The sequence below is a fragment of the Leopardus geoffroyi genome, chromosome B3, assembly GCF_018350155.1.
Source record: "Leopardus geoffroyi isolate Oge1 chromosome B3, O.geoffroyi_Oge1_pat1.0, whole genome shotgun sequence".
NCBI classification, from domain to species: domain Eukaryota; kingdom Metazoa; phylum Chordata; class Mammalia; order Carnivora; family Felidae; genus Leopardus; species Leopardus geoffroyi.
The window spans coordinates 63,207,084-63,216,791 of NC_059337.1; the positions used below are offsets into that span (position 1 = coordinate 63,207,084).

Below are 9,708 nucleotides of genomic sequence, written 5' to 3' on the forward strand. Positions count from 1 at the left end.
TCCAGACTGGCCGTGGGCGGGGTTCGGCGCCGGGGGCGGGGCGGTGGGAGGGGTTAGGCGCCGGGGGCGGGGCCCCGCCGGGGACAGGCCCTGGGGCGGAGCGAAGCTCCCCAAATTGCCTCCAGCGGCGGGAGGAGCTCCAGCAAGGGAGCCAGGGAACAATGGGCGGGATACGGCTTTGCACAGGTATATTGCGGGAGAACTAGAGCAAAGAAATCTGCAGGAACGTGAGAAGTTAAATCAGTGAGAATGAAATGATAAGGGCAAATATTTTCACGAAATAAGTCTCTTTAACAGAAATGCCTCGGGCTTCTTTACGTTAGCACAGGTAGTGACAAGAAACTCAAAAGGGCAGACTTTGATGAATTTTCAAGGCACTTAGGGTCTAACCTTGAACCTTCCCAGGAGACTACTAGGAGTAAAGATCGTGACCTCTACTTCCCGTCTCCCCAGCTTCGTGCCCCCAGAGTCAACCCCTTAACGATGGATTCAACATCCCGTGCATGTCCTGTCCCTACATTCCCATCTTTAAGAATCTCCGGTACCACCTTGCAATTTCAATTGAAAAATTCCTTTCCCTCAGGCATCTTCATGAGCTACGGTCCCCTGAAGAGAATTATGCCCGATGGCCAGTTTACTTAATGTGAAGCTAGGAGGTCTTTCTGTTATATCCTGCCTCCGATCATATTTTTTCAAGTTTATAAAATAAACTACCTACCTAGACGTTGTCATGGCACTTCATTTTCAGTTACCTACTAATGCAGCACGTCAGTTAAGAATAATCATAGGGGCGCCTGGGTGGCTTGGTCGGTTGAGCGTCCGACTTCAGCTCAAGTCATGATCTTGTAGTCCGTGAGTTCAGCCCCGCGTCGGGCTCTGTTCTGACAGCTCAGAGCCTGGAGCCTGTTTCAGATTCTGTGTCTCCCTCTCTCTCTGCCCCTCCCCCGTTCATGCTCTGTCTCTCTCTGTCTCAAAAATAAATAAAAACGTTTAAAAAATTAAAAAAAAAAAAGAATAATCATATTGGGGACACCTGAGTGGCTCAGTTGGTTGTCCTTCCAACTTCAACTCAGGTCATGGTCTCACGGTTCCTAGGTTCCAGACCCCCCTTTGGGCTTCTTGCCCCCCCCTTGGGAGGCCTGGAGCCTGCTTTGGATTCTGTGTCTCTTCCCCCACCCCCGCCCTTTCGGCCCCTCCCCCACTCGTGCTTTGTCTCTCTCAAAAATAAATACACATCTTTTAAAAAATTAAAAATAAAAAACAATAATTGTATTACTGGGGCACCTGGGTGGCTCAGCTGGTTAAGCGCTGGACTTTGGCTAAGGTCAGGATCTCATGGTTCCTGGTTTCAAGCCCTTATCAGGCTCTGGGCTGATAGCTTAGAGCCCAGAGCCTGCTTGGGATTCTGTATCTTCTTCTCTGCCTCTCTCTCTCTCTCTCTCTCTCTCTCTCTCAAAAATGAATAAACATTAAAAAAAATAATCATTGGGGCGCCTGGGTGGCGCAGTCGGTTAAGCGTCCGACTTCAGCCAGGTCACGATCTCGCGGTCCGTGAGTTCGAGCCCCGCGTCGGGCTCTGGGCTGATGGCTCGGAGCCTGGAGCCTGTTTCCGATTCTGTGTCTCCCTCTCTCTCTGCCCCTCCCCCGTTCGTGCTCTGTCTCTCTCTGTCCCAAAAATAAATAAACGTTGAAAAAAAAAAAATTAAAAAAAAAAAAAAATAATCATATTACCTCAAGTTAGATTTCAGGTCTCAGTGACACTTCTTTATCTACCTTTCCTACCCTTGTACTGTTTGCTAAATAATGATTGCTTAAGTATCTTGCTGTCATTTATCACTCAATTCTGGCCCAGATAACACCCTTATCTGGCTCAGATAATGTGATAACACAAATGTAATCCTTCGACCCAAGGCTTCTTCAAACCATCTTTTCCTTCCGTCCCTTGGGATTCATTCCCCCCCCCCCCCCCAGTGTTGTCTAGGTAAATGGTGCCACCCTGCCCACCTTGGGCCAAGCCAACAAAGAGGGATTCTGCATTCCTTTTCTTTCAACTTTCACATCCAGGTAGTCCATTTCTTCAGTCTGTCCACTTCATTCCCTCCCATTACCACTAGCTTAGTTCAAGCCACTATCACCTCTTCCTTGGATGACTTCAACAGCTCAAAAAACAGTCACTGTGTTTCATTCTTGCCCCACTTGACATTTTTTCCTATTGTATCCAGAGTAATGTTTCTAAATCACAAATATGATACCACTACAATCTTTACAATCCTTCAATTTCTCCATTGGTGTTTCATTTAAAAACTCTCAAATTATGGAAAATTTGAAACATATATCAAAGTAGAAGAAATATTATAATAAACCCTCCTGTACTCATCACCCAGCTTCAACAATGATAGATATCTTGCCAGTCTTATTTCATTTTTCACCTTCCATTCCACCTCCCTGAGGATCGAATCTCAAAGAAAATCTCAAACATCATTTTTTTTTATAAATACTTAGGTATGTATCTCTAATATGCAAAGACTTTTTACAAACATAATGTCATCCTTACAGATTAAAACTGTAACAATTGTTTAACATCATTTAATACCCATCTATGTTCAAAATTCTCTATTTGTCTAAAATTGGAATCTGTACTGGATGATGGACCTATAAATGACATAATCAAAGAAATCAGCAAAATTTGAGGGGGGATGGTGTGTGTAGATTAGATGGCAGGAGTATGTTAGTGTTCATTTCCTGACATTAGTTGTACTCTGGTCACTTAGAAAAACGCCCTTGTTACTAGGAAATTTCCACTGCAGCCTTAATGGGTAATAGGAATATGCAGTTAGCTCTCAAACAATTCAGAAAGTAGAGGGAGAGATGATGATAAGTCACATGCAGAATATGGACTATTGGGGAATTTAGTAAAAGGATATATGAAAGTTCTTTGGACGATTCTTGTAACTTTTATGTAAGTTTGAAGATATTTCAAAGTTGAAATTTCACAATAAAAGAAACTGACAAACTGTTTTCCAAAGTGGTTGTACCATTTTAAATTCCCATCAGTTTAGGAGAGTTCTAGGTATTTTACATCCTTGCTAGTAATCGGTATTGTCAGTCTTTTATATTTTAAACATTGTAATAGGTGTGTAGTAATAATTCACTGGGTCTTAATTTACATTTTCCTAATGACTAATGATGTTGAGCTTTTGTTCTTGTGCTCATTTAGCATTTATATTTTTGGTCCGTTCAAATCTTCTGCCCATTTTATTTATTTATCTATTTATTTGTTTGTTTGTCTGCTTAAATTTACTTATTTTAAGTAGACTCCATGCCCAGCAGGGAACCCAATATGGGGCTTGAGCTCAAGACTTTGAGATCAAGACCCGAGCTGAGATCAAGAGTTAGATGCTTAACTTGACTGAGTCAGCCAGGTGTTCCTCTTCTGCTCATTTCAAACCTTGAGTTACTTGTTTTCTTATCATTTCGTTTTGAGAATCCCTTATATATTCTCAAAGTAAGTCCTTTCTCAGATGTATGATTTACAAAGCTTTTCTCCCAGTCTATGGTTTCTGTTTTCATTCTCTTAACAGTGTTTTACAAAATATTTAGTTCTTTTTTTTTTTAATTTTTTTAACGTTTTTATTTATTTTTGAGACAGAGAGAGACAGAGCATGAATGGGGAGGGGCAGGGAGAGAGGGAGACACAGAATCGGAAGCAGGCTCCAGGCTCTGAGCCATCAGCCCAGAGCCCGACGACGCGGGGCTCGAACTCACGGACCATGAGATCGTGACCTGAGCTGAAGTCGGACGCTTAACCGACTGAGCCACCCAGGCGCCCCAAATTTAGTTCTTTTATTTATTTTTTTTGCCTTTCACCTCCCTCCCCCATGTAGTCCTTACTTTTGAGGAAGTGCAAATTTATCAGTTTTTTTCTTCTATGAATCATGTTTTATTGTGATATCCAAGAAATTTTTGCCTAACTCAAGATCACAAAGACTTTTCCCTATATTTTCTTTCAAAAGTTCTATAGTGTTAGGTTTTACATTTAGGTCCCAGCATGCAGTTTTAGTTAAAAACTTAAATATATACCTACCATATGACACAGCTATTCCACTCTAAGGTTTTTAACCCAGAGAAGTGAAGGCACATGTATGTGAATGTCCATGATACCTTCATTCCCAAACTGGAAACAATCCAAAATGCTTATCAAGATACAGGTGATGGAAAAATTGAGGTAAAAATAAATTGAGATCTATCAATATAATGGGATACTATCCAGCAATAAAAAGGAATACACTATCCATGTAGTAATAAAATAAAAGAATCTCAAAGTAATTGTGCTGAGTGAATAATGCCAAACATACATACACTATGTTCCATTTATATAAAATTCTAAATACAAACTTAGTAATAGAAGATAAGTGACTGGCTGGGATAGGGAGGATAGGGATAAGCCCGAGGGAGGGATTCCAGAGGGACAAGAAGAAACTTTTGGGGCTCAAGAATATGGACATTATTTTGATCGTGGTGATGGTTATGCTCTCTTCAGCAGCACATATACTAAAATTGGAATGGTGGCGATGTTTTCACAGATGTATGCATGTATCACTATCAATCAGTACATTTGAGTATATGCAATTTATTGTATGTCAGTTATACTTTAATAAACTGTTAAAAGAAAAAGGTCATTGTTTTGCTTTGTTTTACAGTGTTGTGTTTTGTTTTGTTTCCCAAATCAAGATCCAGATAAAGTCCACACATTGCATTTGGTTGCTCTTTGTCATTTGGTTAGCTCAGCAGGCTTGGGATGTACAAACTCTGTACCTTCCAAAGGAAAGACTGGCCCTTAAGTGGATCCTTGGAGATAACTTCTGAGTCCTTGGAGCATCCAGCCTGAGAAGAGTATCACTGCATAAGTAGGGTTTACAAAGAACTTTTCAGAATACCCCAAGATTTTCTTGTTCTCCAGGCCTTCTCTAAACCCTCAGATCAATTCCTTAAGGAACAGTCTCTACTCTCCCATTTACTCCTTGCTTCCCCAAAGTACCTCTCCTGATCTTACCGTTTACCCTTACCTTCCCAAGGAAAAGATCCCAGATTGGCTGCTGTATCCCAAATCTTAAAAACCACAATCCCTTTTCCCTTCATTTTTTAAGGTTATTTTAACTGGATAGGGAATTCTGGGTTGATAGCTTTTTTCTTTCAGCACTTGAAAACTGTTTTGCAACTTCCTTCTGGCCCATAGGTTTCAATGAAAACTCTGCTGTCATTCACATTGCTTTTTACCCTACAGGTAACATAGTTATTTCCCTTTGGCTACTTTCAAGATATTTTTCTCCTTCTTCTTCTTCTTCTTTTTTTCTTCTTCTTCTTCTTTTTGGTCTTAGGGTCCAGAGTTTGACCATGATGTGTCTCAGTGTGGATTTTTGCCACACCAAGCTTCTCGAATCTCTAGATTTTTGCCAAATATGGAAAATCTTCAGCCGTTACTTCTTTGAATACTTTTCCTGTGTCCTGCCTTCTTTTTCCTCTCCATCTCAGAGGTAAAGGCACTTATTTGCCTGGCAGCCAGAAGCAGGAGAGGTAATATAGCTTCTGCTGTTCAAGAAAGTATGAAATAAAAATTGCTTAGTGACTTTTGTATTACTTTGTGGGTATTTGTGTACATTTACACATTATATGCCCGAATGAATCTTGTCCTTTAAATTCTGGAATAAGTTAATATAAGTTAATAATATACTTTTATTCCAAACCTGTGCTATTAATTCTAAGTCAGACTATGAGTCATAGGATTGTATAGTCATATCTCAACTTTTAGCAAAGAAGATATTACTATCTTGATCATTTAATTAATCATAATACGTCCGAGGTAACTTTTGACTCCTTCCAAAAAAAAATCAAATTTATTCTTAAAGGATATATTTGTTGTGATCAGGGATATAGGAAAGGATGTGCCAGCTTCTGAAGTCACAAGATGATGTTGGAGTCACAAAAAGAGGTTGAGACGTCCTGATATTCTTCAACAGCTAACCAGCTTCCCAGAGTGATTCCTTTAAAGGTGATAATACTCATGTGTATTTTAATTTTGGCATATTTGCTATTAAAAAATAGTCAGGTTTGTTCATGTGCATGTATGTGTGAGACTACTGAGGCTACCTGGGGGAGGGGAGTATTAAAGCTTCCACCTCCCAGATATTTGTGATGAATTTAATAGCAATTTATAGGTGTAATGACTATTACAAAATTAGGAAACTGAATTGAGAGACATATTCATGATTTATATCATTAGAAAACCATTTCCCAGTCCACATATTGAGATAATTTACAGTACATGGGAAGACTGTATCTTTTAAGCAGATTACTGCTTTGATGCAACTTAGTATATTAAAAACTAAGAACCACAAAGTAAACATATTTATCCCAATAACGTAAAGGCAAATTTCTGGACTTCTAAATCTTCAAGTGAAATTTTCCAAAGCCACCCTGTCCTTTGCTAAATGCAAATTAAGTAGTTCTCACATTTTTTGCAATACAAGGCTTGTTAGGCAGTGTTTGATTTAAATATACAAAGAGAATTATTTTGCTCCTTTGATATTTGTTAAGTGTAAATAAACAGAAATGGATCTTATAAAGTTACCTTTTATTGATTTCTTATAATGTGCCAGCTACCGTTAGAGGTTTTCATTACTTGAATATTTTATAGTCCACAAAATAACCTTACAAAATAGACATTTTAAAAAAGTAATCCCTACACCCAACGAGGGGCTCACACTTACGACCCTGAGATCAACAGTCACATGCTGTACTGACTGAACCAGCCAGATGTCCCCCAAATAGGCATTTTTATCCTTATTTGGTAGATGAGGAAACTAAACTTAGAGAGGTCATGTTAACTGCCCAGTGTCACAAATGGAAATGGCAGAGCAGGCATTCAAACCCAGGTCTAACTGACTCCATTCCCCAGAAATAAATCAATACCTTCCATTCCCCAGCAATAAAATAAAGTCTGTGCTTTTTTTTTTTTTTTTTTTTTTTTTTTTTACATGGAACACTGTATAAATTTGTGTGTCATCCTTGTGCAGGGGCCACGCTAATCTTCTCTGTATCATTCTAATTTTAGTATATGTGCTGCCAAAGCGAGCACAAGTTTGTGTTTTCTTAAATATGCAGGCCCCAGTTTTCATAATTATATCTGGCAGGATAGTCTGGGTTATGCTATGATATTGAGCAGCTCTGAAAATCTTGGTTGTTTAGTATAATAAAGATTTATTTCTCGCTCCTACAAAACTTGTTGTGGGTCTGGGTGGCTCATCAGGGCTACCCTCCCCTTATCCCAATCCACAGTGGTGGCTCAAAAATATAGGCTACCTCTGGGGTGCCTGGGTGGCTCAGTTGGTTAAGCATCTGACTTCGGCTCAGGTCATGATCTTGCAGTCCATGGGTTCGAGCCCCATGTCAGGCTCTGTGCTGACCGCACAGAGCCTGGAGCTTGCTTCAGATTCTCTGTCTCCCCCGCCTCTCTGACCCTTCCCAGCTCATGCTCTGTCTCTCTCTCAAAAATAAAAAAACATAAAAAGAATTTTTTTTGAAATATAGGCTACTTCTGAGCCCATGTTTTATCTCTTCCAGTTCCACCCAAGATCCCTTCCACTACTGCAATGACAAGGCAGCAGAGAGACTTGAGAATCACAAACAGCTTTACACTGCCACAGCCCAGAAATGATTTGTCACTTTTGCCCACGTATTGTTAGTCATAATAGTCACATGACCCTGCTCACTTGCAAGGGCAGCTGAGAAAAGTAGTCTTCTGTGTATCTGGAAGAAGAGAATAAGATAGTGTTGAAACCTAATAATAGCTACATAATAACATGCATTAGCCATGTCTCATGCAGGCATAGAAATAGCCATGTGGAAATAGAACCCCTTGTTCCAGATGGGTAACCAGGGGCCATAAGGACCCCTCTTCTCTCTGTAGGCTGCTGCTTGGGCTTACCAACTCCAAACACTCCCATTTCTCCAGCTTTTCTCTTCTTTTCACCTTTAGTGAGAGGCCACACAGGGGCAGATGTGGTGTCAAGGACCAGAAGGAGGAGGAGAAGACCCTCAGTGAAGAAAGGAGAGAAGGGAGGAAAAAATAAAACCCCAGGCTCCTCCTCACTTACCCCCACATCTTGGGCTTTGTAATTATCCTAAATCCTATTCCATTTCTTCTTCCTGCTACCTAACCCCCTCCTGCTGTTTAATAAATGCCCAAGAAAGTTGGAATCTGGGAATTCTCTTGAACATAGATGAATCCCATTTTTTTTTTTTTAATTTAAGTTCAAGTTAGTTAACATACAGTACAGTCTTAGCTTCAGGAATAGAACCCAGCGATGTATCTCCTACATATGACACCCAGGGCTCATCCCCAGAAGTGCCCTTCTTAATGCCCATCACCCATTTAACCCATCCTTCTAACCTTCCACCCCTATAGCAACCCTCAGTTTGTTCTCTGTATCTAAGAGTCTCTATGGTTTGCCTCCCTCTCTGTTTTTATATTATTTTTCCTTCCCTTCCCCTCTATTCCTCTGTTGTGTTTCTCAAATTCCATGAGTAAAATTATATGATACATAGATGAATCCTATCATAGTTTATAATTAGGGAAAGACACGTTATTACCACCCACATGCAAATTTTGCCTACCACTACACCACAGTAATATAAGGAAAAAAGAAAAGAGAGATAGAGTAGGCTTTTTAAAATTATCTATTACCTTATTTGTTCTAGTCAGACTTTAACTAATTGGATGAGACCCACCCACAGTAAGGACAGGAATCTTTACTCAGTCTGCAGATTCAATTTTTTTTTAAATTTTTTGGTAATGTTTGTTTATTTTTGAGAGAGTGGCAGAGAGAAGGAGACAGAATCCAAAGCAGGCTCCAGGCTCTGAGCTGTCAGCAGAGCCTGATGCAGGGCTTGAACCCAGGAACTGTGAGATCATGACCCGAGCTGAAGTCGGACACTTAACTGCCTGAGCCACGCAGGCATCCCTGAATAGTGTTTGGCCAAATACCTGAGCAAGTCAAGTGGTCTAGTCAAGTTGACACATAAAATTAACCATCATATCTATCTCACATGGTTCCAAGAACGAAAATCCCTAAGCAAATTCCAGTAGGTGTATGATTAAGAAAGGTGAGGGGCGCCTGGGTGGCGCAGTCGGTTGAGCGTCCGACTTCAGCCAGGTCACGATCTCGCAGTCCGTGAGTTCGAGCCCCACGTCGGGCTCTGGGCTGATGGCTCAGAGCCTGGAGCCTGTTTCCAATTCTGTGTCTCCCTCTCTCTCTGCCCCTCCCCCGTTCATGCTCTGTCTCTCTCTGTCCCAAAAATAAATAAACGTTGAAAAAAAAAATTAAAAAAAAAAAAGAAAGGTGATTGGAGAAAGCTATGAGAAACTGTTCTATTCCACACTACTGTATTCCTGCCTTACCAGCAAAAAGGCATAAACTTTTGTTAAATGAGTGAATTACTGGCATAAGAAGAATTACTGGCTCTTTTAAATGCCATGGAGACTAAAGAAAGTAGACCTAAAGACTAAGTAGGACCTCCCTGGGAGTCCTTAATCTCTAGAGCCTCTCACTCCTTTTTGTCCCCACTCTTCCCGAGAGCCCTATCATTATGTTTATTATTTCAGTAAGAAAATGGACCCTGAGCGCTAAAGAACTTATTTAAGAACTTTGG

The 9,708-nt window shown here is 40.5% G+C and overlaps 1 non-coding gene across 1 annotated transcript; it reads right to left on the minus strand.

Annotated features, from left to right (window-relative positions):
* Positions 1–7,028: 7,028 nt before the first annotated feature.
* LOC123584516 lies at positions 7,029–7,135 on the minus strand. The gene has a single exon (XR_006705484.1). It is a non-coding gene; the product is annotated as a U6 spliceosomal RNA (small nuclear RNA).
* Between the last annotated feature and the right edge of the window lie 2,573 nt (positions 7,136–9,708).